Source organism: Cervus canadensis, chromosome 17, assembly GCF_019320065.1.
Source record: "Cervus canadensis isolate Bull #8, Minnesota chromosome 17, ASM1932006v1, whole genome shotgun sequence".
Lineage (NCBI taxonomy): Eukaryota > Metazoa > Chordata > Mammalia > Artiodactyla > Cervidae > Cervus > Cervus canadensis.
The window spans coordinates 5,627,185-5,653,061 of record NC_057402.1 but is presented as its reverse complement, the minus strand read 5'-3'; the positions used below and the strand labels follow the sequence as shown (position 1 = coordinate 5,653,061).

Sequence of the window (25,877 nt, the reverse complement as noted above, 5' to 3'; positions counted from 1 at the left end):
TGCTTAACTTTTTTATTAGTTCTAATGGTTTTTTTAAGTGGATTTCTTAGGATTTTTATATACAAATTCATGTTACCTGTGAATAGAGGTTGTTTTATTCCTTCCTTTCCGGTTTGGATGCCTTTTGCTTATTTTTGTTGCCTATTTGTCCTGACTAAAAACCTCTAGGACAGGGTGGAATAGAAGTGGCAAGCATAGACATTCTTATTCATAATCTTAGGGAGAAAGCATCTTAAGTCTTTCACCATTAATTATGCTTTTTTCTGTGTTTGATAAAAGTCAGCTATGAAGCCAGCTGGGCTTTCTTTGTGATTAGTCTTTTGATTACTAATTCAGTCTCTGTACTTTTACATCTGTTCACATTTTCTGTTTCTTCTTGAGTCAGTTTGGTAGGTTTTGTCTTTTTAGGAATTTGTTCATTTTGTTCAGGTTAGTTTGTTGGCATATAGTTGTTTGTAGTATTTCTTAATCCTTTTATTTCTGTAAGATCTACAATAATATCCTTCTTTCAGTTTTAGCCATTTGAGTCTCTTTTATTTTTTAAAAATGATTAAAATGGCAAATTTTATATTATATATCTTTTACCCTAACAAAAAAGTAATTGCAAATGAAAGTGATTGAGATCCATCCGTGTTATTGAGTGTAGGTAACAATAGCTAGTTCTTTCTGGTTGCTGTATTCCACTGAATTCCTTCCCCACGGTTTATCCATTCATTCAGTGTACATCTCAGCTATCCAGCTTGGGGCTATTAGTGAAGAGTGATACTACCAGAAATTGTTTTGGCTTTTAAAATTCTCCAGAGAGAATGAATGATTTTTCTAAATCCACTGCCTGTTTCCCTTAACGCTGAATTCTGTTATAGTTCATGGAGGGTGGTCACAGATGGTCCAAGTCACAGTTCTTTGTCATTTAAGATTGTCCTTTGTACCAAGCATTAAAAATGTCAGCACCTGTATCACAGAAATTGTATTTGGCCAGTACTGTTTTTATTTTAAGTAGTGTTAAAATTATAAAAAATGACGTATGCTCCTGATTTAGTGAATTCAAGCAGTATAGAAGGGTATGTCACAGAGGAAAAAGTCTTCTTCCCTCTAGTTGTTTTATAACTTCTTTTTAGATTTTAGAGCATAATCTAGAATTTCCATTGAAATTGAATATTGATTTGAAAGGTTTTTTTAATATCAAAATATGTTTATATTTATTTAAAATGTTTCATAAGAAATTAATGTTGGAATATGGCTTCCCTTGTGGCTCAGCTGGTAAAGAATCCACCTGCAATGCGGGAGGCCTGGGTTTGATCCCTGGGTTGGGAAGATCCCCTGGAGAAAGGAAAGGCTACCCACTCCAGTATTCTGGCCTGGAGAATTCCATGGAATGTACATAGTCCATGGGGTTGCAAAGAGTTGGACACGACTGAGCGACTTTCACTTTCACTTCACTTTCAGCAATTTTATGTTGTTAGAATTTATAGCATTTATGTTATGTTGTAACTTACAGAAATCTTTTTTGTTTTGTCTAAGTTGGTTGTATGATTTGGAAACTAATGAATAGAATTTAAAATAGTTATAGGTATGTAACTGTTATTCACTGTGAAACCCAGCTGTGTGACTGGACCCAGAGAGAAGGCGCCTATCCTGTGTCTTGAGCGAGAGGGTCATCCAGGTGCTGGTGTTGAAGAGTGCCTGGACTTCTTCCTAACTTCCTTTGCTGCTTCTGGGTCATACGCAGCTGCCTCTGTTTCTTATGCTCACGTCACTTTCTTGGATTCTTTGATTTTGATGATTGGCTAGAGTCTTTTCATGGTGGACTAATGCTGAGTTGCTTCAGTCGTGTCCGACTCTTTGTGACCCCATGGACTGTGGCGTGCCAGGCTTCTCTGACCGTGGGATTCTCCAGGCACGAATACTGGAGTGGGTTGCCATTTCCTCCTTCAGGGGACCTTCCCCACCCAGGGATCGAACCCATGGGCTCTTAGGTCTCCTGCATTGGCAGGTGGATTCTTCACCACTAGTGCCACCTGGGAAGCTTTTCATGGTTGTGGGGGGGATATGTATATGTTATACATACACACATAAGTGTATATAGCATTTCCCCCCCATGTAAGATTAAAGGGTAGTAATCTTTCCAAGTTATTGCATTTCTAAAAATGTCTCCCAGTGCCCTCATTTTAGTGGTGTGTGTCTGACTGAGAATGGAACTCTGGGGTCAGAATGTCTCCCTCTTGGAGAAGATCCTGTTCTTTGATTGTGGTGAGGTGCAGGGTGTTAGGAGGCTAGACTCTCTCCTCTTTCTGAGAATATTAATCAGATTTTTTTTTTTTTTTTTTTTTTGGCTGCACTGGGTCTTTGTTGCTGCAGGCAGGCTTTCTCTAGTTGTGGTGAATGGGGGCTCCTCTAGTTGCTGGCTTCTCTTGGGTTGTAGAGTATGGGTTCTAGGTGCATCGGCTTCAGTAGTTGTCCGTGGGCCCTGGAGCGCAGGCTCAGTAATCATGGCACATGGGCTTAGTTGCTTCACAGCATGTGAAGTCTTTCCAGACCAGGGACTGAACTCATGTCCCCTGCATTGACAGGCATATTCTTAACCACTGGACCACCAGGGAAGTCCATTAATTAGAATTTTTTAAAGTTTTCTTCTTCCTGATTTATCTCTTTCCTCTGGAGTCAGTTCTTTGTTCACCTTGGAACTTTTCCTCTTAATGATTTTCCTTCAATTACTGATAATCCTTTGTTGTTCTTTTTGTCCTGGAGTATTTAGAAAGCTTCCCTAAAAATAATACCGAGTTACTTGTTGTCTCTGTTGAGGGGTGATGTTTTTGAGTACTGCTAGATCCTTAGTCCATCAGGTTTGATAATCTTCTTCTCTGATAGCATTTTTGTAACAACTCTAGTTTGTCATATATATATATAACTTGATTTCATAAGAATAAAAAAACAAAAAATTCATACCATTCTTAATATCCATTTCACAGTACCACCCGTGTTATCTTTTCTTATGGCTTATTTTTTTCCCCACTACAGTAATTATTTTGAATTGTAAGGTTAATGATGCTTAAAATATTACATTTATTATCTGAGAAAAATATCCGGCAATAAAATGGATTTTAAATGTTCTTTAAAATGAAGTTTGGAGTGGAGAAATTTAACTGTTTTTCCCACTTTTCCCATAGTGTTCTCATTTCTCCGCAGTGGAGGGGATCCTTCGGTAGACGTTCAGCAGTCGGAGCGTCACCTGGCCCTTCTGAAAGTGGAGTTTAGAGTACTCAGTGCTGTACTAGCATCGGTCAGGTCAGGGGAGAGATCTGTTACTCGGAACACTGAAGCTGTTCGTCATGGCAGCTTTTCAGAGTTCGTATGAAATGTTTACCAGCTCATAAAACTGTTTTATGACCCAGAAGGAATTCCAGCAATAAAGCAAACGAACTCATAACAAATAACCTGGGCATGTAGTTGATTTTTGTGCCCAGATATGCTTCCAGTGAGGAAAACTGCTGTGTGGTTTGCGACAAGAGAAGAGCTCTGGTGATTTGAATTCTTTCTGTTTGGAATTCAATTGGTTTGAGTATTTGTAAAAGGAAACTAATCTTTCAGAAACTTCTAACCTAATATCCCTTGTCATGCCTTCAGTTGTCCTCCATTTAGATGTGAAATAGTCAAGGACACCGTGTTTGAAAATGTCATTGTTCCTTTTTGGAGGGGCTTGAATTTTTCATATATTGATACTCTTTGTTTTTATAATTAGTGCTAATAAAAGTGATAGCTATTGATTATAATTCCATTGAAAATTTTTATAATAGGGACTTCCCTGGTGGTACAGTGGGTAAGAATCCACCCGCCAATGCAGGAGCCACAGGTTCTGTCCCTGGTTCAGGAAGATCCCACCTGCCATGGGGCAGCTAAGCCCCTGTGACGCAGCTGTTGAGCATGTGCTCTAGAACCCTTGCTCTGCAACAGAAGCCACCACAGTGAGAAGCCTACGCGCCACCACGAAGGGTAGCTCCCGCTCACCGAAACTAGAGCAAGCCTTGCACAGCGACAAATAGCCAGTGCAACCAAAAACAAAATTTATTATAGGAATCTTGAACGCGTTAAAAAGTAGGGATAATTGACTAGTGAACCCTTGTTTCAGTCACTCCCTTCAACAGTTGTTAAGTCACTGTCCATCTTCATTTTGATACCCTTTTCCTCCCAAAAGAGTGATTTTCAGGAAAATCCTAGACATCTGTCATCTCATTTGTAAATATTTCCCTGTATGCCTCAGGAAGATAAGGCCTTAGCCATATAAATATAGCATATAACATATAAACACAGTAGTATTATGTCACTGAAAAAATGACTATAATTCCTCAGTACCATCAAATACGCAGTCAGGGTTTCAATTTCTCCTTTTCTGCTGTTGTTTTCAGTAAATTTGTTCTGTAGCGGCCAAAACAAAGTTACTCATGGCGTTTGGACTGCCCACCTCCCTGTTCTCCTTTAACCTATAGGTTTCTTCTCCATCTTCTCCCCAGTTGCAGTTTATTTGTTGAAGCAACCAGACCACTTGTCTTATTCTGCTCCTACCGTTTGAATTTATTTCTAGCTGGACAAATTTGGCTTTTGACAAATCATTCCTATACTATTGGCCCTGTATATTTTGTGGAAAATAGAGCTATTAGGGGACCAAACTGAGGTAAAAAATTAGGTATTTCTTGCTTCGCTTGAAACTCCCCTTTTGTGAGGAGTATCGCAGTCAGTACCTGACTTGGCCTAAGATCCTGAGTGTGGGCTGGGTGCCCGAGGGTGCTGTGCCAGAGGTCAGTGGTTGGCAGTCAGGGGGGTGATGCAGGGGCTTGGTGGGGCCTGGGGTAGTTACTGCCTCTCTCCCGCTCGGTCCCTGTGGAGACGTGGAGGCACCAACTTGACAGTGGGCACCTGCCTTTCTCTGGAGCCCACCTGTCTGATTTGCCCCTCCTGTCCTCTTGCTCCTCTCCCCCAATGAACACTGTGTGACTATTTGAAGAGTTGATTAATGTCTAGCTGATATCCTTGCCCTTTCTCCACGCATCATATTGGTTTGTTGCTAGAAATTTCTTAGAACTTTATGTTCTAACATTCCCTGATATGTCCCTGTTATATTAGAGGAATTAGCCTCTTTTCTGTATTCTATACTTGATAGTTTTCCTTTGGTTTTTGTCAGCACTTATTGGTGTTTTGTTCTTAGTTTTAATATTGCAAGTTGAAGTGGAGGGTGCCAGGGTCTGACGTTTCCAGTGCTGGCCCCTTCCTGTGCCTTATGCTCCCACTTCCTGTGCCGAATGCTCCCACTTCCTGTGGTGGATTCCCTCGATTCCTATGCCAGATGCCCCACTTCCTGTGGTGATTTCCCCTACTTCCTGGGTCAGATGCCCCACTTCCTGTGTGGGTTCCCCCACTTCCTGTGTCAGACGCCCCACTTCCTGTGGTGGGTTCCCCCACTTTCTGTGTCAGACGCCCCACTTCCTGTGGTGGGTTCCCCCACTTCCTGTGTCAGATTCCCCACTTCCGGTGTCAGATTCCCCACTTCCTGTGTGGGTTCCCCCACTTCCTGTGTCAGATGCCCCACTTCCTGTGGTGGGTTCCCCCACTTCCTGTGCCAGATGCCCCACATCCTGGAGTGGGTTCCCCCACTTCCTGTGCCAGATGCCCCATTTCACGTGGTGGGTTCCCCCATTTCTGTGCCAGGTGCAGCCCGCTCCTTTTCTGTGCCGGATGGTGGGTAAGCTAGGCTCTGTTACCAGCTCCCTTAGTAGCGTCCTCCATCTGGAGAAAGAGAGGCCTCGCTGAGGTGAGCTGGTCGCAGAGGAAGATGGAGTTTGGCTGGGTGAAGGGGAGGACTTGTGGGGAGAGGGGTGGCGGCGGTGACTATAAGGTGCCGAAGAGTTTCATGGAGGTGCGGGCTGGGAGCCGGGAACCCTGAGGCAGGGAAGGTGGGTCAGGGCCAGACGGAGGGGCGAGAGCCGTCCTCAGAGGGTGGCAGCCACTTTGGGAGCGGAAGGAGGTGTAGACAGGTCTGGCCTGGAAGTCACTGCCTGCGTCAGGCCCCCCTGCCGCCGCCAGGACAGCCCCAGGTCATCCCACCAGCCGTCCCCCGGCAGACCCTCCCTGAGGGACCCTGGGGTCATGGGAGAGGAGGTGCCACCGCACACGCCCTCACCCAACTCCAGACCCCTCTCTGGCCAGTTTTGTCTCGTAGAGAGGCGTTCTGGCCTTCCCGTCACCTCGCACGTTCCCTTCACCGCCTGCCCTCTCACGCCAGTGTGGCCCCTCTACTCGGGTCTGCACTTGGCGGGCGCCCTCTCCACCGGTCTTCCTCTAGGATTCTGTAGGACTGCGTGGGATGCAGGGCAGACCGGAGCCCAGCCGGAGGCGGTGGTGGACGGGGCTCTGGGTCCCTCGGTGCCGCCTGCCCACCCCGCTGCTCAGCATCCTGTGTTGGTCGGGTGCTCCCATTCCCCGACCCGCTGCAGAGGTCCAGGGCCTCTAGGTGTGCGGGGTTCGTGCCACAGGGAAGTCACGGTGACTCTCAGGCTCTCCTCTTACACTGGGGCTCGCACGGTTAGGGTCAGGATGGGACGAGTCTACGAGGCCGGTTGGGAGGTTGTGCGTGTCATCTGCACTGGAGAAAGTGACACCTCCCCGTGGGGACTGGGATGGCGTCCTGAGACCAAGCCGCAGAGTGAGAAGTGAGAGGTGCGGTGTCGCTTCCCGGGTCCTTCGTGTCAGAAACGTCCACGCTGCCTTTTCAGATGCTTATTCAGCTTCGGTGACCGGCAGGGAGCTCTGAGAGACACCTTGGGCTCAGAGTGTCAGGTATTTATTTATTATAAGACAGGTCTTACATAGAACGTAACAGTTGTTTGCTGGAGACACTTCAGAATTAACATTGTGACTTCTCAGTTTTTAATATATCTTCAATTAAGTTTTTGGTTTTTTTAATCAGACTTCCGAAAAAGTATTTCCTACTTGTCGATGTAGGTGTAATGCTGTACCCTCCAGTTCATCTAGGTCTTACTTTTTCTTTAACCCAGCTCTGAAAAGTCAACAGGCCAGACAAATACTGTGCTCTGGAAATATTAGGCGAGCCAAGCAGCTTCCTGCTGAGAACATTCAGGGAAAGAACTATGTAGGAGTGTGTGTGCAAATTTAGTTCACTCCGAATCACCAGACATTCTGGGAAGGTGTGATTAAAAAACAAAACAACAACAAAAAATCAAATAACACTTGTAATATAAATCTTTTATTTTTACTGAAGGATTGTTTAAGAAGAAGGCTGTTTTTTGATTGGTTCTTAGAGCATGCAAAAGTAGGCTCCACAAAGCTAAGTGTTCTTTTTGTGAAATGTTAAACATGTGCCAACCTTTCAGTAAAATTCTGTTGATTTATGGGAAGCTTTTGTCATTTGCTGATTTTCACTGTGTCTCATCTCTGGCCGGCTAGTGGAGGCATCTCTTTCTCCAGATGGAGGAAGCTACTAAGGGAGCTGGTAACAGATGACCAATTTACCAATGGCTGGATAAAACCAGAGTGACACTTCAAAAAGACATGTACAAAACAGCTTCCTTCCTACTTACTAACTCATTTGTTTTGTGATGGTGAGCTAAAGATAAAAGACGAAGGAAGACATTTACCCTCTTTCTCTACTTTGTGGCTTGATTATTTTCCTTTGTGTTTCATTCTCTTTATGCTGACATTTTATTATAGAAAAAATATCAAGCAGGGGGCTTGTTTGCTTATTTTTTTAAAAGTGCCTCATAAATGCATGGGTTCAGTTGGATAATTCAGTGCAGATAGTGTGGCATCCAGTCGTGGACACATCTAATTGTTGATGTTCAAATAAACAGCATTGAACATGAGTTAAGCTATTTTTGTCACATTTAAAATACAACTTATCCTTAAACAAGCTTCTTTAAAAAAAAACAAAGTCACACAGTTTGGTTCTTCTATACATTCATGAGCATTTTGAAAATGCACGGTTTCCATCTTAACCTTACAGGGCAAGGGTGTTGAAACTGCCTCGAGTACCCAGAAGCACAAGCCTGTGTGGGACTGAGGTGGGTGACAGCAGGTCAGAGGTCAAAGCCACCGGGGCGGCGGGAAGACCGGCTGCTCCCCATTTCCCCCTTTTGGAAGGGAAGTGAGTGTGTCTCTCGGAGGGCCGCTTGCTTGGTTCTTCCCCTGGTTCAGAAGCAGTTGCCTTGAGAGTAGGTTAAGTACTGCAGTTGCTGGGCGAGTTGCTATTGCCGTTTTGATTGTTCTTGTTCTTCATGTCTGGCCACGGGGGGCTTCAGGCTACAGTATTTTTGTCTCCTGAGATGTCTGGCATAGGATTCGGTTCTGGAAAAAGCATATAATTTTTGGTAGACACACTTCTTTACCTTCAGAGACATTTATTCCTTGTGTAAAAATATACAAAACTAGTCACTAAGTATGGTAAACAGCTTGAATGAATTTTTGATAAGAGAAGATTACCTGTGAAAAGATTTAACTTTTTTTTTTAAATATCACAGTACTCCGTGTATATCAACTGTCCAACTCAGAGACTTTGTCAGATTGGACTTGGATAATTTAGTATTCAGCTCTGTACAATTGTTATGAACACTGATGTTAAGGTGGAGAAGGTTTAGGAGCTTAAATAACATGTCCTGTTGGTCTCAGGATGTGTGCTAGAATTTTTTTTTAGAACCGTGACATAAATTTGTTTCTCTGTTGTTTTCAGTTGTATGAGTTTAAGAATAAATAACACTCCCGTTCACCAAGAATTCCACACACTTGGGCCCAGACAGGAGAGTCCACACCATAAGCACAGATCACAAGTACAGAGTATGAGGAGGAGGGTTACACGATGGTGTTGGGAAAGCCTTCTTGGAAGCAGTGGATCTTGCTTTATTCAGACTGGGTCAGTGCTCAGGGGCCCTTCCTCAGGGCCGGGCAGGGAGTGGCCCTTAGCTGAGCGCTGTGGCCCTTAGCTGAGCGCTGTGGTCAGGAGAGGAGCAGCGCAGGTGGTGCCGCGGGGCCAGGCAGGGCCCGTATCCGGGAGAGGGCCCGGCCTGACGCCTGCCTGGGCGCGGGCTCACCCTGGGAGGCGAGTCCAGGTGGGGGGCACAGTGAGTCTTCTCTGCTGAGCCTGCGATCGCACACGCTTACGGTGACCCGAGTCTGGAGACACTGAGCTCACGGTCTCCGTCCACAGCTCATGTAATTCTCCTGATGACCCTCAGTCCTGCATTATCCCTCATTTGCATTGAGGAAGCCAGGGCTCGGATCAAGCATCCTGCGACATCAACGGGCCCGCAAAGTCTTAAGTGTGTGCTGTCAGTCACTGTGTCTGCTTCATCTCAGTAATTTTTTTTTTTTTTTTTTGGCTGCACCGGGTCTTCGTTGCAGTGCACAAGCTCTCTGGTTGTGGCAGGCAGTGGCCCAGTTTCCCCTCGGCATGTGGGATCTTAGTTCCCCAACCCAGGACTGAACCCGTGTTCCCTGCATTGGAAGGTAGATCCTTAACCAGGGAAATCCCAGTAGTTTCTGTAAATACCCCTGATGCCTTTTGAATGAATGAATGAGTCAGGGACCCTCGCAGGCCCTGCTGTGCGCTCTCCACCCCTCAGTGCACGGCTCCTCCCCAGAGTGGGGAGCTCTGCGTGACCTGCATCACACAGGAGTTCATGCCCGGGTTTTTTTTTTTTTTTTCAAATGTATACAATTCAGTGATGTTTTTCTTTTTTTGTATATTCACAGAGTTGTACAACCATCACTACTGCCTAATTCTAGAACATTTTCATCACTATACCCGTTAGTAGTCACTCCCCATCCCCACTGCCCCAGCCCTTGGCAGCTAATAGTCCACTTCCTGTCTCCATGGGTTTGCCTGTTCCGGGCATTTCATATAAATGGAATCATAAAACACATGGTTTTTGAAACTGGCTTCTTTCACTTAGCATAACGTTTGTAGGAGTCATCAATGTTGTAGTGTATATCAGCATTTCTTTTTTATGGCTTACTAATATTCCACTGTATGGATAGACAACATTTATCCAATTAAATAGAAAAGAAATTTTCCTTATGATAAAGAGGCACAAACTTTCAGTTATAAAATAAATTGAGTCACAGGTATGAAAGGAACAGTATGGGGAATATAGTCAGTAATTATGTATAATTATGTATCCTAAGAGTTCTCATCACAGGGAAAAATACATTTTTTTTTTTTTTTTGGAAAAATACATTTTTAAAATTTGTTTAATGTCCTGTCTATATGAGATGATTATTGTTACTCAGCTGTTAAGTCATGTCCAACTCTCTTCGAACCCCTAGACTGCAGCACGCCAGGCTCCTTTCTCCTCTTCTGTTTCCCATAGTTTGCTCAGATTCATGTCCTTGAGTCGGTGATGCCATCCAGCCATCTCATCCTCTGTCATCCCCTTCTCCTCCTGCCTTCAATCTTTCCCAGCATCAGGGTCTTTTCTAATGAGTCAGCTCTTTGCATCAGGTGGCCAAAGTACTGGGGCTTCAGCTTCAGCATCAGTCCTTCCAATGAATATTCAGGACTGATTTCTTTTAGGATTGACTGGTTTGATCTCCTTTCAGTCCACAGGACTCTCCAAGACTCTCTGTTGAAGAGTCTTCGGCACTCTGCCTTCTTTATGGTCCAACTCTCACATCCATTCAAGACCACTGGAAAAACCATAGCTTTAAGGACCTTTGTCAGCAAAGCGGTGTGTCTGCGGTTTAATACAGTGTGTAGGTCTATCACAACTTTACTTCCAAGGAGCACACGTCTTTTAATTTCATGGCTGCAGTCACCATCTGCAGTGATTTTGGAGCCCAAGAAAAGAAAGTCTGTCACTGAGATGTCCGTGAGATGATGGATGTTTACTAAACCTGTTTCAGTCGTCATTTCACAGTGTAAGTCAGATCATTATGCTCTGCACCTTAAACTTGAGAAGATTTAAAAAAAGGATTTACTCTCTTTACATCTTGCATATATAATGTACAGCAATGTTATATTTATAATGTTGTACATTGCACCAGAGTACTTATTCGTCTTATGACTGGAAGCATACATTTTTAGTTTTGATGAAGTCTAATTAAAATTTTTAAAAAATTTAAAAAGTTTTCTCACTTGTGCTTTAAAAAATTCATTGCCTAATCCAGGGTCACAAAGGTTTATGTCATTTTTTTTCTAAGAGGCTGATAGTTTTAGCTCTTACTTACAGGTTTTTGACCCACTCTTAGCATTCTTAGTTGATTTTCATCTTTGGTCTGAGGTAGGAGTACAGTTGTTCTCCTGCGTGTGGTTGTCCACTGTCCCTGCACCATTGGTTGAAGAGACTGTTCTTTGAACCCTTTGAGTTTTCTTGAAGTTGTGTCTGTTTTGAGCTTCATACAATGAAATTATGAGTATTTTGTGTCTGACTTGTTTCTTTTTTTAGGATCATAGTGTGTGCTTTATTTTGGGCGGTGCTGGGTCTTCCTTGCTGCTCTCAGGCTTTCTCTGGTTGGAGCGGGCACGGGCTGCTCCCCAGTGGCGGTCCCTGGGCTCCTTGCAGGGACTTCTCCCCGTGGAGCACGGGCTCTCGGGCACGCAGGCTTGAGTAGCTGCGGCTCCCGGGCTCTAGAGCCCAGGCTCGGGGGTTGTGGCGCACCCCTCAGTTGCCCCGTGGCATGTGGGATCTTCCCAAACCAGGGGTCAGACCCGTGTCTCCTGCACTGACAGGCGGCTTCTTTACCACTGAGCCACCAGGGAAGGCCTGTGTCTGATTTCGTGAGCGTCCCGCTCTGTCCTTGAGGAGCATCAGTGCTGTGTGCCACAGCGGGTCACTCTTTCTTCTTGATGAGAAGTATCCCACTGCAGGAATGGGGTTACTGTTATTATCACAGGTACTATTGTTATAATAATAATATTACTATTATAGTAATAATCTTCTATCACAGATTATTCTCCATTCCCCTGTTAGCGAACATCTGGGTTGCTTTCAGTTTTTGAGGGTTATAAATAAAGCTGCTGTGGAAATTCTTGTATCTTTTTGGTAGATGTAACTAACTAGGTCATAGGGTATGTTAACTTAAGAGATACAGACACACATGGGGGGATGGAAGGGCAATAAATAAAATACTCTGTTTAGAGGATAGTGAAAGAATAGTTTACTTGGATTACCAGTTTTCAAAGAATTTGAAAGAGACAGTTCATTTTCACCTAAAATGATACTGGCTACCACTGACTCTTAGTCCTCAGGAGATTTACTAATCATGAAATTAGAAGCAGCTAGTGCTTTCCTGTGCAGAAAGAAAACCAGGCTTTTGTGAATTGCCAGCAATAGTACACAAAATTTTGATAAAATACTACCTACTCAATGATTAAGTTAAGAACAACAGGAAAAATAGTGGAGTTAATTTTTTCCTTTGGTTTTTAACATTGAAAATTTTTAATGTTATAGGAAACATGAAGAGTCACATATGTGGGAAATAAAGATAAATAAGGGGATAAAAATGCCGTATATTTATATGAACTTGGGCTTTGTGTTTCAGTTTGGTTTTTTTATCAGAAGCAGATGATATCTATCCTGCAGGTTTTAGAGACTATTTTATGAAATTTCTGAAACATATGTAGCTGTTCAGAAAGTGGTGATGATTTTATAAACTATTTGGGGTGCAAGAGAGAGTAAAAGACAAATTTAAAGTATTAAGTCAAGATTTTATGTTCTTAGGTTTCTTAAATTGAACCATGCTGTAAGTTTGATTTAATCATAACGGAATGCCAGTGGATATTTTTGGTTGCTAAAAGTTCCCCCAAATGACTGATTAGTGAAAATAAGTTGCTTTCCTTTCAATGTATCAATTTGCTGGTGATTTGCAAACTTCTTATTTCATTCTTCCCACTCCCTTCTTAGTTGCCCTTTCTTTCCCAGATACTGTTTTTGTCAACGTCCTTTGTTGAAGAGTAGTGTCTTCTAGGAATGTGCCAGCAAGGCTGGGAGCGGGGCCAGGAAGAGCGAATGCGGACTCGCCCTGGTGCAGGGTCCTGGGGGCGGGAGCCTCGACCTCCTCTCTGTCCTGTCTCAGTCTGGCAGGCTTTGTGAATCCACGCATCCTGGAGGAAGAGCTGCAGACACCTACTTCCTTGTCCTGCTCACGCCTGCTTCCTGCCCGCGGGTCACCGCCCCGTTGTCAGCGCGTGGGAGGGCAGCCGGTCTGGCTGTGTGCTGGGAAAGGGTGAGGAATTAAGGGATTTCTCTTCCTGCTCCGCACGGCAGCTCAGCTCATTTCCTGATCCCTCTTCCTGGTGACGGCCTCGCCCTCCGAGGGCGTCTGAGCGCTGGGCTTGTGCCGCGCCCTGACCAGAGGACCTGCAGGGCGCCTGTCACCGCAGGGTGCCCTGGGCACCTTCTGCCCTCGTGGGCAGCGTTGATAGCTCAGGGGTGGCTCCCCTGTGACTCTGCGACCCCACGGGCTGTAGCCGCCAGACTCCTCTGTCCATGGGACTTCCCCGGGCGGGAGTACTGGAGAGGGCTGCCGTTTCCTTCTCCAGGGGATCGTCCCAACCGGGAGACCAAATAGGAAAAGCTGAAGGAAAACCATTCTGTAAAATCACTCATTTCTCCCCCAAGGCGCTTGTGAGGGTGCCCGGGCGGGAGCCTGATGCAGGCGAGCAGGCCCGTCAGGGAAGGGCACTACCGGGCCCTGGCGCTAGCCAGAGACGCGTCCGTTCGTTTTAAAGAAATTACTGTGTTCTGTGGGATGCTATGGTGGGATCTTTGTGATCTAGAGTCATGGTTGGTTGTTAACAGCCAAGCCAGTGAAAATGAACTTTTTGTTTACAACTTGTGATATGTCATTGATACTCACCCTAGCCCCATGCCAGTGGGCTAGGTGGTCACTGTGATGCCAGCACTCCGAGATGAGTGGGGATGTGCCCTGAGGGATCTTAGGATCCCCACCAGGAACTGGACCCCGGCCTTGGCAGTGAGAGCAGAGTCCTAACCACTGGACCACAGGAGGTCCCACCGTTTTTTAACAAAACATTTGGTGAAAAAGAATTCAAACATTTAAACTGGGCTCCCCCCACCCCTTTTCTTTCTTTAAAGCAGCAGTCTCTGTGGCGTTGTCTGTTCTGTGTCTCCACTCCCTCTTCCCGGTTCTCAGACTCAGTCTAATCAGACTGCTGTCCCTCCCTGCTCCCTCAGACTGCTGCCTTAGTCAAGGCCGCCCCTGGCCCTTACTTCTCAGCCTCAGGTTGGAGTCCTGGCTTCCTGCGCCCGTGCTGGCCGCTCCCCCAGGCTTCCTTCTCTTCTCCCGTCCTCCTCCTCCTGGAGCTCCCTGGGCTCTGTCCTTGCCCTCCTCCTCTGCCCCACTGACTCCCCGGGGCCTCGTCCAGGCTCCCGACCCTAATGCAGTCGGGTCCCAAGACCCCAGTTCCCACCCCCAGCCTGGTCTCCTCTCCAGAATCCAGATTCTTGCAGCGGCCACCTCGGAGAGCCCGCTGGACACAGCAGGTCACCCCGCGGTCCGCGCACCGCCGGCCCCGCCTCGTCTGAGGCAGCTCTCTCCTCCCTCTTGCTTAGGCCACTCCTCGGATAATTCTCCCGGTGCACATCCAGTCCAGCGGAAATCCTGTCCGCTCCACCTTCAAAATACAACCAGGATCCGACTGTTCAGACCGCTGTCACCTTGCGAGCTGTGTGTGAATCTCCCTGCCCCCCCACACTCCCATTTTCCCTGCCGTTTTTTTTTCAATCCGAAGGGTTTACTATTTTCTGTGTCATCTACTTGTTCCTTATATGTGTTTTTTCTGTCTCATTCCACTAAAATGTAAGCTTGATGATGTTAGGGATTTTTGTTCACAGGTTTATTCATGCCGCGTAGTGTTGTTCTCTGCAAATAGTGGGCGCAGTCCTGTGTAAAAATGCTGTTGTCCGTGCTGTGGTGATACAGTGACTACCCACCTGATCAGTAAGAACCCAAGGGGCTTTGTTCACACGTTGCAAAATCAGAATCAATTAACTAGAAATTTACTAAGTGCCCAGCTTCTTTTCCAGACAGCTTGTCACAGGATGTTGAGTCTAGTTTCCTGTACCTCATTGTCTGTCCATCCTGTACGGAATAGTTTACACCTGCTGATCCCAAGCTCCTAGTCCAGCCCTCTCCCAGCCCCTTCCCCCTTGGCAACCACAGTCTACTCTCTGTTTCCTTGATTCTGTTAAATTATGAAAACTTTATGAGTTAAATTCTGGAATGGGGTACATTAGAGGGTAACAAAGCCTAAAGCTTTTCTCCGTTTATATCTGTCTTTCCCGTGTATCCCCCAAAGCCAGAAGGTAGCTTAGGTGGTCTCTTGGGGAAGATTACTGGAACTGACCCTCCTGACACGGTCCTAGCACTTTCTAAGCTTCTAGCTGGCACCTCGTTTTTCTTCTCTTGGATTATCTAAGACACAGAAGGACGAGACAGCACTCCCCACCAGCCCCGGAAACCTGACCCCAGGGCCCTGAGAAGACCCAGACCTGAGGCCCTGCTCCGGCTTTGGGTTCGAGAAGCTCTCGGGTGAGAGCGCAGATCCATAGTCCTCTTGCTCGTAGGACGGGGTGAGGCTGCCAGGCTTGTGGGGCGGCGGGCGCGCCCCACTCAGCCCATGCCTGCTTAGGCCTGGCACCCACTCAGGGCTCCGTTCAGTGGCCACTCGGCTGCTGGCTCAGCCTCCCGAGCACTAGGAGAGGCTCTGAGTCGGTGGGTCCTGTTTCAGAGTCACGCTCCCTGAAGACTTCGCCCTCCTCTCTGCCCTCGACCTGTCATTACCAAAATGAGGTCAAACAGAACAGAAGGAGAGCTAAAACTCTTATATCAGAAATTCTACTTACTGCAGAAAAAAAAATACGCATCTCTTAAAAGGTTTTTGCCCCATTTTCCCCAAAAGCAGAAAGGCGCCATACCCACTGTGCTCTTTCAGGCCTGTCTTCAGCACCTGCGTTTTGCTGGTCGCTGTACTGTAATTAATTTTGAGCAGGTCTGGGAAGCTGACAGCGGCTGAAAGCCCTGACCCAGGGGCCTATTGGTTTCTGCCTCAGGCAGAAATTTTACTGCAGTGACCCTTTGCGTTTTACGTTTAGAAATAGGTTCTTAAACTGAAAGAAAGTAAGTTACATGTGTGGAGATGTGAAGGTCATTACAGCAGTCAGAAGCTTCTGCCATGCCTCCCACGAGTCACAGCTGCTCTGGTGTGTGCCGGGCGGGCAGCAGAAAAGCTGATTAAAGTAGAGGGTCAGTGACGGCTAGTTCCCTGGGGGTGAGGGAGGCAGAAGGGAGGCTGTCGGGGGGTCTGGACCTTTCGGGTGAAGTTGCCCTCCCTCCACTGATGAAGCAGCTCCAGGAACCTCTGCTCCGCGGCAGCCCTGCTGGGTGAGGCATGCCTGTGGGTTGCGTCACGCCCTTAGAGTCCATCCTCCAGGGCTGTGTAGGGCCCTCTTGGAGTACTTGGTTTACAGGGCTGCTTAGTGGCCGTTACTGAGTGCTACCCAGGAGTCACCTACGTGTCACCTGCCTGGTAGAGCTTGTTCATAATGAGTGTCCCTTCTTGGTTGGTAATATAGCTGGGTTCTAGGATAATTTAGGCGGTGGTATCATTTGTTGATTTGCTGGTTGTAGTTGTTCAGTCGCTAACCCATGTCCAGCTCTTTATGACCCCATGGACTGCAGCACGCCAGGCTCCTCTGTCCTTCAGTGTCTCCCGGAGTGTGCTCACACTCCTGTCCCATCGAGTCGGTGATGCCATCCAACCATCTCATCTCCTGTTGCCCTCTTCTCCTTCTGCCTTCAATTTTTCCCAGCATCAGGGTCTTCTCCAATGAGTCAGCTCTTTGCATTGGGTGGCCAAGGTATTGGAGCTTCAGCATCAGTTCTTCCAGTTGAATATTCAGGATTGATTTTCTTTAGGATTGGCTGGTTTGATCTCCTTGCAGTCCCAGGGACCTGTTGGTAAATATGACATATAAACAAAAACAAAAAGAGAAGTGTCACCCAGTAGTACTGGCAGAGCTCCCGAGCAGTGAGAACATACTGTGTGCTGGCCCAGTGCTGAAAGCTTTGTGGGTTGGTCGGGTCTAATGCTCCTGTAACTCCTTGGATGCGCACTCTTACTCTCCTTCTGCAGGGGAGGGGACAGCCTCGGAGATGCCTCGTGAGTCTGCCGGGCTCCTGCAGCGGCTTGTGGTGTTGGGGCTTCACCCCTGGACCACAGTGGTTGCAGTTGGCCTGGCCATGTGGGTGTGCCTGTTACTGAGTGACGGGAGAGTGATCTTCAGCGAGCTTCCCCTCCCCCGCCAGTTGGTTACCCACTCTTCATTCTGGACTCCTGAATTTTCTTTTCCTTAAATTTAGCAGGTAGGTGGCAGGACGGCTGTGACTCAGATGGAAGGGCCTGGACGTGCAGGGCCTGCCTGGGGCACCTGTCGAAGCATCGTGCCGTCGTCTCTTGTTCTTAGGTCACGTTTTTGCAACATGTGCACGGGTGTTCCTTGCTCATCAAAAATTAGGTTTTTTATGCAGGACCTACACTAGTACCTGTTCTTGGTAACGAAGAGAAATTCTCAGACAGTTTTCACGTTTAGGAAAAAAAAAGGCAAAAAGTGAAAATACTGATGAGTATTTATGTTGCAGAGCACCATTTATAGAGGCAGCACCCCCAGCAGTGAGGGGGCCCCGCCAGGCTCCCTTCCCAGGAGCTCCCCCAGCTCAGCAGTGTCTGTGAGCATCGTCTCTGTGGATCAGTTAGCAGACATGTCCTGAGGCGATAGCATCTCAGCTTAGGAAAGATTTCCATTTCCTTCTCCAAGGGGATCTTCCCCACCCAGGGATCGAAGGGTGTCCTGCGTGGCAGGCTGGTTCTTTACCATCTGAGCCATCAGGGAAGCCCCGGGGAGATTTCCTGGGAGCACTCTATTCTGGGTAGCGGGAAATCCATGTGTGACTGTTGGCTCTTCCATAACGTGGCATTGTACACTGGGATTTTTTTTTTTTAACAAAACATATATTTGTATTCACATCCTCGAGGGATCGGCCTTTAGAAAAGAGACACGTGTTGTGAAGGTCACTCACTTTACACGGGTCTTTGCTTTGACAAAGGAGCCCCAAAGGACAGGGCCGCGGCCGCTCGCCGGGAAGACTCCGTAGTCTCCGAGTCACTGCCCCCTCGACTGGGAGCTGCAGGCAGGAAGGCAGGCAGTTCTGAGTGATGCTGTTAGTGAGGCAGCAGGGTTTTATTGCAGTGATGGCAAAGCAAGAGGGACCACATGAAGAGGAATTGAGGAAAGCAGTCCATCAACTCTGGAGTGGAGGCAAAGATGCAGGGTCACGTGACTGACCCCAGGGTCTGTCTGGGCAGGCTCGCCGCCTTCACATGACAGCAGGCTGTTGGAATGAGATTTTTCCTGGTTTTCTGTTGACTCACTGCAGCCTCCCCACCCCTGCTTCTCAGATTTTCACTGACTCAGTCTGAACCTTACTTGTCTTCTGAGTCAGAGTATTAAAGGACTTCCTTCTCAGTCCTCTAAAAATCTTACACTGCTTTAGGTTAAAATTAATGTTCGTTCACTTCACAGTATTGGACCCTGATTATCAGCTTATCTGAAGAGTTCATGTTTGGAGAACTTTAGTTAACAGGGCTTCTTGGAAGCTTCCACTTTCTCAGCTCCTTAGAAAGTATAGTATTCTGTCATTTAACAAAAGATCTTCATTGCTACAAGTCGTCCATTTAATGTAACATAAGCACATTTTCCACAAACTCGGACAGGTGTGACTCCCATCGCGGTGTCTGATCTGTGCTGTGGGGACAGACCGTCACCGCGTCTTGGAAGCCTGAGCTCCCCGGCGCTGGTGCTGGGGGGGGGCGTTTGCTTCCTGCCTGGCGGGGTCCGCCCGCCCGCCCCGGAGCCCTGCCCTGGGCGCGCAGGGCGCTGAGGTCACGCCTTGCGCTTCACTCGCCTCCAGTGGCCGCAGCCCTGGGTCCTCGGGGTGCTGTCCCGCCTCCCCCCACGTGGGATGCCCATGCTGCACCCGTGAGTGGTGGGGGTGGGGGGCCTCCCCGGGATTGGGGCTGACTGTTCGCAGAGGAAGCAGAGCTGCCCCTCGCGTCCTCTGCGTGGCGCCTGGCCCTTGGACTCGTGTTTCCTCCCTGGTACGCGTACTGTTTGGACTAGGTGACCTGAAAGGCCGTTGCCAGGTCCCGGGTGTGAGTGCGGCGGGGCTGAGGCTGGGCCCGGGGTGGGGGCCCAGCACGCTCCGCCCTGCGCCACCAGGCCGCGCCTCCGCCTCCCGGCACCCCTTCTAGCTGGTCCGCTCTTTCCTCTAGATAAACAAGCCAGAGGGCGGGGCATCAGTTCTCATTTCACATTTTCAGTTACTTTCAGCGAAAGTGTCTCCCTCCGCCCCAGTCCTTCCTGGGAAAGCCATTCTCTGTTTAGAGGGAACACAGGGATCCCCGTTTTCCCTTGCAGTTGGGACCTCACATTTGCCAGTGGTTGTCCTTGCTTTGTTGATTGATTCATTGCCCTTTAGAATCATGAGAAGTTCTGTAGAAAGAGTCTTAGGTTGTAGAAGAATGAAGAGAATAGGAAGATTTTTTTCCTAATCAAGGGTTACCTGTCTAAGGGCTAAGCTTTATTCTGGTGTTTGTTTTTCTTTTTTTTGGTGGAAAATATCCCAAGTTGTTGAATGTATTCTAAAAAAGAAAAAAAATAATAAAGGCACTCTCAGTGGAGATGGTCACCTTTCCTAATGACTGGTTGCTGAGGCAACTGTGTTTGCTGGTTCCCTGTGTTCCACTTGTGGGGGGCGTGGGGAGTGGGGTACCCCTCACAGGGCCCTGCTTTGGAACACCACCTTCAGGCCCGGGGCACTGAAAGATGGGTGTCGTGGGACTGAGGGGTGCACGGGGTGTTGTGGGGGAGGGGCAGCAGCAAGCTCTGTGAGCCTTTAGGTTCTGTTGAAGGATGCTCAGGAGTCGTCAGCAGGGAAGTGATGGGACGGTGCTGGTTTGGGAAAAGATGGTGCTGGGGGGCTGGAGGGTGCATGCAGGCGGGCACCCGAAGGCGAGGGCGGGATGGTGGCTTTGTGATTCCTGATGGGGTGGGCTCTTGGGGGTGGTCTCAGACGGCAGCTGCAGGTTGCCGTGCGTGTGGTGCGGGGCTCCGAGTGGTGCCCACCCCAGCAGTCGCTGAGTGCGGGTCCCCACAGGCCAGCCAGCCTGCGCCCTCTCCGCTGCCTCAGTGCAGAGGGCCAACCCCCCCACCCCCACCCCGTGTTTGCCGGTTGCTACATGGGAGGAGAGGTCACCTTACTGTTTCTAAGATTCGGAGTAGTTGTGTTGCCTTACTTCAGAATCCAGTGGTTCATTATTACCATGAAAAAGCAAATGTTATCTTAAGCATTATAATGAATCTGTTTTCTTCAAGCTACCCATAGTATCTGACTTCTGAGAGAATCTTAATGTAAATTATGTTTACAATGAATCCCTAATGGTGTTTTGGTTGTTGTGATTTTGCTTTGCAGCCTGACTGTTTTAAGTGTCCTGACAAGCTGCTTGCTCCCCAGTGGGCACAGCTCACAGAATCCTCGCCGTAACGTCTTGTGTTCTGAGGAGCACCGGAGCTCTAGGCTTAGTCAGTGGAGCAGCCTTCAAAATGCTGCTGCCCAGCTCCCTCCAAGGGAGCTCCAGTTTCCTCCCAACAGGAGACCAGAAACAGCAGTAGACTCTTGTGAGAACAGTCCGTTTGGTCTGTATCGCCGACTCTGCAGCAGGAGCCCTGAAGCCTGTCCATCACTGCTCCCCACCCATTCGCCCTGGAGTCTCCCCCTGCTCCGCCCACATCGCAGGCAGTGCTCCTCCAGAGGGTGACCCGGGGTGGCACCGTCATCCTCTCCCATGCTCCCTCCCGTGGTGGGAGGTGGCGCCCCCAGCCCCCCCACCATACCTGCCCCACAGCCCCGCCCTCTTTCCTGATACCAACGGGTGATCTTTAAAAAGACGTTAAATTTTTTTGAAACATTCTCAAACTTACAGAAAAGCTGCAGATAGCAGTATAAAGAATTCCCTCAACAATTTGAGGGGGAATTGCTTACAACCGCCCCCCCTCCCAAGGTTGAGTGTGTGTTCCTGGACCCTGTAGTCTGCACCCCCAGGTCAGAATTGTAGCCCTGTGCTCCCCCAGCCCCGCCGCCCCACCTTCTCCCTCAGCAGAGGGGCCGAGATCCCAGCCCCCTGCGCGTCAATCCTGTCTCCCTCCCTCTGCAGGGATGTGCCTGGCTTCGCCTAACTGTCACGGCTGAGCCCTCTGAGGCCAGTCATTTCGTGGACCATCTCCACAGCTTAGCTTCCCTCCTGTGTCCTGGTGATTGAGTTCAGGGCGCAGAACGCGGTGATTCTCGTTGTGTCCTCTGGGTGGCGCAGTCTCACTCCGATCCCCGAGTGTCGGCCAGGCTGCCCTGTGAGGTCGCTGTTTCTCTCTTTGATCCATAAGTATCTCGATTGGATGTGCTTTGAAACTGTAAATATCCCATTTCTCATCAGATTTGAAAACTTCTTGATTAATTTGTTATCCGTGTGTGTCCTTAGTTTGTTTATTTACTGGGCGGGATGATCTGTGACTGAGTGTTTCGGTTCACTCTCCTTGGTGCGCTTGCTCACTTTCCGGCACAACAGGGCGCTCCAGGCTCACCCGTGCTTGCCTGACCCAGCTCTGGAATCGACGGAGGAGCCCTGGTTCCTTAGTTGGAGAATGGTGTTTAGAAACCAAGATCTTTCCCTAACAATGCTTCTTGTTGAGGTGATGCTGCCTCCTGGCCCTCCATGGAGACAGCGGGGCTTCTGTGTGTGTGTGTGCACACTTGTTACGTCCACACATTGAAAACCATGAGTTCTCACCGCTGCCTCCACTTCTAATCCAGTTCTGCAGGGCCTTTGTTCTCCCTTTTCTGACAGTCGTGACCCTGGCTCCCATTGTCCTGGGTCTGGTTACTGAGGCCATCAGGCTTTCCGTGTGTAACAAGCCCCCTATGCCCCCTGTCACCGTGTCCCCCGCATGGATGTCTTCCTCACCTCAGCATCGCCCAGTTTGGGCTCTGAAACCTGCTCCTTGTTGGGCTCTGCCCAGGGCGCACCGGAGGGAGATAGAGGGGGCTGGAGGAGGGAGAAGGGCCCGGCAGCTTCCTGCCGGCTCCTCTTCCTTCCAGGGGGATTTGTGAACCCTGGACAGAGGGCTCCGCGCAGCTGAGACTCCTTCCCGAGTTTCAGAGTTGAATCTGGGCTCAGCTCTGCAGGGGACACCTGGCCCCTGGCTTCCTCCTGGCAGGAAGTGTCTTCTGGTCGTGGGCCACGGGTCCCGGTTTGGGTGTGTTCCCATGCTTGCAGAGACCCCAGCAGCGGATGGCCAGTGCCCCTCTCAGCTCCCGGGGCTCCAGCCCCTACGGCCTGCCTTTGTGCTCAGAGACCCTGGCAGCCAGCCCCAGCTGCCTCCCACCCTCCGGGTCCCCGCTGCGCGGAGCCCTGTGCCCAGACCTCACCAGTCCAGCTTCTCCTTGCGGTTCTCCTGGTACCCAGGTGTGTCGGCTGCTTCCTGCTCCTGCTGTTTCATGATAATCCCGCGCGCCTCCATCTTTTCAGTTACCCAGCCACCAGCCCTGTCTGTGGCATTTTCCTCAAACAGCCCTGTGCGTTCTGTCTCTAGACGCTGCCGGGTCCGGCCGGCGGGGCCCAGTGTCTTTGTGCTGACACCGGCGCCCTGTTTGAAAGGTGGCTCTTCCCCTTTCCATGTCTTTCTCAGCCCCTCCCGTCGGAGTGGTTTCTGGCCTCTCATTGCTGCTGTGGTTACAGGGGGTCTGCTGCTCTGATGTGATTTTCTGTTCAGGTTCTAGCTAATGCAGTCTCAATGATGTTTACCTAGCATTGTGATATTTTTACTATGTTTTCAGAACTATTTGCAAATATTTAGGATTCTTCAGAAATAACGCTTTCCTTCTGGATTCTTTTTAGTGCTCTTTATTTTAAAAACTAGATTTTGTTCTCATAGTTAATTTCCTATTGCTTGAGTCTTACTTCCTTTATCTTTTCAAGCTTTCATTTGGGGTGTTCCCATGGTTCTTTGCCTGTTTATCAGACTGGACCTGATAAATCCGTGCTCATGCATTTCAGGAAAGTTGTTCAGAGCTGTGTAGAATGTATAAGCAGTAAAAATAGGTTCTATCAAGAGAGTAAGAGGACAACTTGAGGAACATCAAGTAGGACCGTTGATGCGGAAAGAAGGGACGCTGAGAAAGCCAGCTGGGGCTCCTCGGCCACAAGGGCCTCCCGCTTCCCTGCCTCAGCCCTCGCTGCTGATGGGTCCCTGAGGAGGAGGGGCTTTTGCCTTTTTATGGAATATTTAATCAGAGGAGCAGATGCCTTTTCTAAGATAGCAGGGCTACCAGGTGTCCCACTTAGAACTTGACTCCCCTGAATGGAAGGAAACCAGGACTATCCCTGGTCCCCGCAGCTTCGTGGCTGCCTCCTGCCAATACGGGAGGAGTGAGCAGAACTCGGGGACATTTCCCTGGACCATTTATGTGCCTATAGATCGTTACCACTCGAAAGCAAGACAGACGCTTCACACCAGGTTCCGGAGTTCTCTATAAACAACAGATGAATGATGGGTTGACTGTTTTAAAAAACCGTTTAGCCAAAAGTAGGGTTGACTATCAGATCTTTAAAGAGTTATAACTTTCTAAGCCCTATTAGTAGAATTACAGGAAAAGTGAAGTTGGTTTTATTAAAAGTAGTAATTGCTATAAAATAAAAATAGCACAATTTAGATGAAAAGAGGCAGCAGAATGGAGGCCTGGTGTTTACAGTTGTTATGTCTGACAAAGCCAGAGTAAAGTACTGAAGTGCAGTTGATTAAAAAGGATGAAGCAGATGTCATGAGATCATGAGGTCAGTGAGCAGATGTCATGAACGGGTAGTTAACATCCCAGGGCTACAAACGGATATGGGAGAACATTACCTCACCAGGCATCAAAGAATCTTTTAATTTCAAAGGAAGACGAGGCATCAGTGTGGGGTGGAAGGCAGGTTAGGAACCAGATAAAATGTTAGCACCCAGAGGACAGTCCTGGAATTTCATCCTAAAAATTAACTTAAAATAGTTAAAAACAAAAAAAACAAAAAAACAAGAAAGATCTGTGTGCATGAAAAGTTTATTGCAAATTTATTCATCATAAGGAAATAATTTTAAAGAATTAAACCTTTAACCTCTGCATTAGGTAGACACACAATTTTAAGTTGTGTGTGTGTCAACTTACTGAAATATTATTCAGCTGTTAAAATAATAGTTGAGTGGTTTAGAAACATGAAAAATGTAAGAAAAGCAAAATATGAAAAATAGCTATACGAATATTTGCTGTGTCTACCATCAAGGGCTGGAATGAGAACATGGAAGTTACAAGGATTTGGGGCACAGTTAGGGGTGGCGTTGTCTTTGATGTCCATGAACACTGCTGTTGGACCTGCACGTTTATGATAGCGGCCAGCAGGCTGCATGAGTCTCCGGGGTTTTTGCAGCAGAGTGCCGCGCTGTGTGGAACCCCCGCCAGGAGGAGCGTCTGCGGGGCACACCGCGTGCCAAGCTCGGCTCCTTCCCAGGAGCGCTGCAGCATTGCTTTCCTAGGCTTGCTCTCCTGCTGGGGGAGTAGGGCACGTCAGCTTTGTCGGGAGTGTGTTCTTCACAGTAAAATAAAGGTACCATTTGGTTCCTCCAGAAGATGCCAAGAGAGGTGATGGTCTTCAGTGGCTGTTGAAGTCTGTATTTCCATGAGGATTCCTGGGAATGGATATTTTGGGTGATGTTTGAAATACATCACGAGGCACCGTAGGTGACCTTTTAAGTTCTGGCTCCAGGGTTTTCTTTAGCCTTGCTTTCTGCTCCCTAAATAATTCAGGCCCAGGGGGTTCTGTTCCCTAACCTTGGGCTGATGCGTGTTTACAGTGGCGACGGTGGTAATTTACTACCAGCAGGAGCCAAGAGCCTTCTGCTGCTCTTTGTTCCTTGGATCAGCGAACCTTGCTTGTCAAACCTTGGTGGACTAAGCAGCTATTTAAGGAGAAAATAATTGAGTTAAATTAAGAATATGGAGCTCACCTGGAAGTCCAGAAAAGATGAGATTTGCAGGTTTTGGGGGAGATAATGTGGGTGCACATGCAGTTATAACAGACAACCCAGAGAGAACCCTCGTACGTTTGCCCACGTGCCCCCAGGGGAGTGCTGGCGAAGCTGTCATCATGGAGGACCTGAAAGAGAGCTGTGGAGAACAAGTCCAGGTTGGCAGGGACTCGGGGCTGTAGGCCTGAAGGTGTGAGGGGTGTGACGGGCCAGGTGAGGGCGGGGCGGACGCTCACGCTGTGTCCTGCATCAGTGGGGCTCCCGGCCCTGGGGCTGCTCTGACAGCTCACCACCAGCTGGAGGCCCTAGAGCAGCAGAGAGTTGCTGTTCTCCCACAGCTCTGGGGCCAGAAGTCCCAAGTCAGGAGGTCAGCAGGGCTGTGCTCCTTCTGAAGGCCCTCGGGGAGAGCCTGTCCCTCCCTCTCCTGGCATCTGGCGGCGGCAGCAGTTGGGGGCGTCCCTCGCTTGTCGCTGAATCCCTGGGCTCCGGGCCTCCGTCTTCACGTGACTCCCCTCGGTCTCTCTGGTTTAGGTCGTTTGTATGCGGACGCCAGTCATGGTGGGTTTAGGGTCCACCCCGTTCCTGTTTGGGACCTCCTCTTAGCTTTATGACATCTGCAGGGACCCCACTTCCAAGTCAGGTCACATCCACAGGTGTTGGGGAGACACTGTTCAACCCGGTCCACAT

The 25,877-nt window shown here is 48.4% G+C and overlaps 1 protein-coding gene across 1 annotated transcript in view; it reads left to right on the top strand.

Moving 5' to 3' along the window:
* The window catches only part of CDC42BPB (CDC42 binding protein kinase beta), a 113,246-nt gene that overhangs the window by 13,138 nt on the left and 74,231 nt on the right, over nucleotides 1-25,877 (top strand). The gene's annotated exons all lie outside the window — the stretch shown is intronic.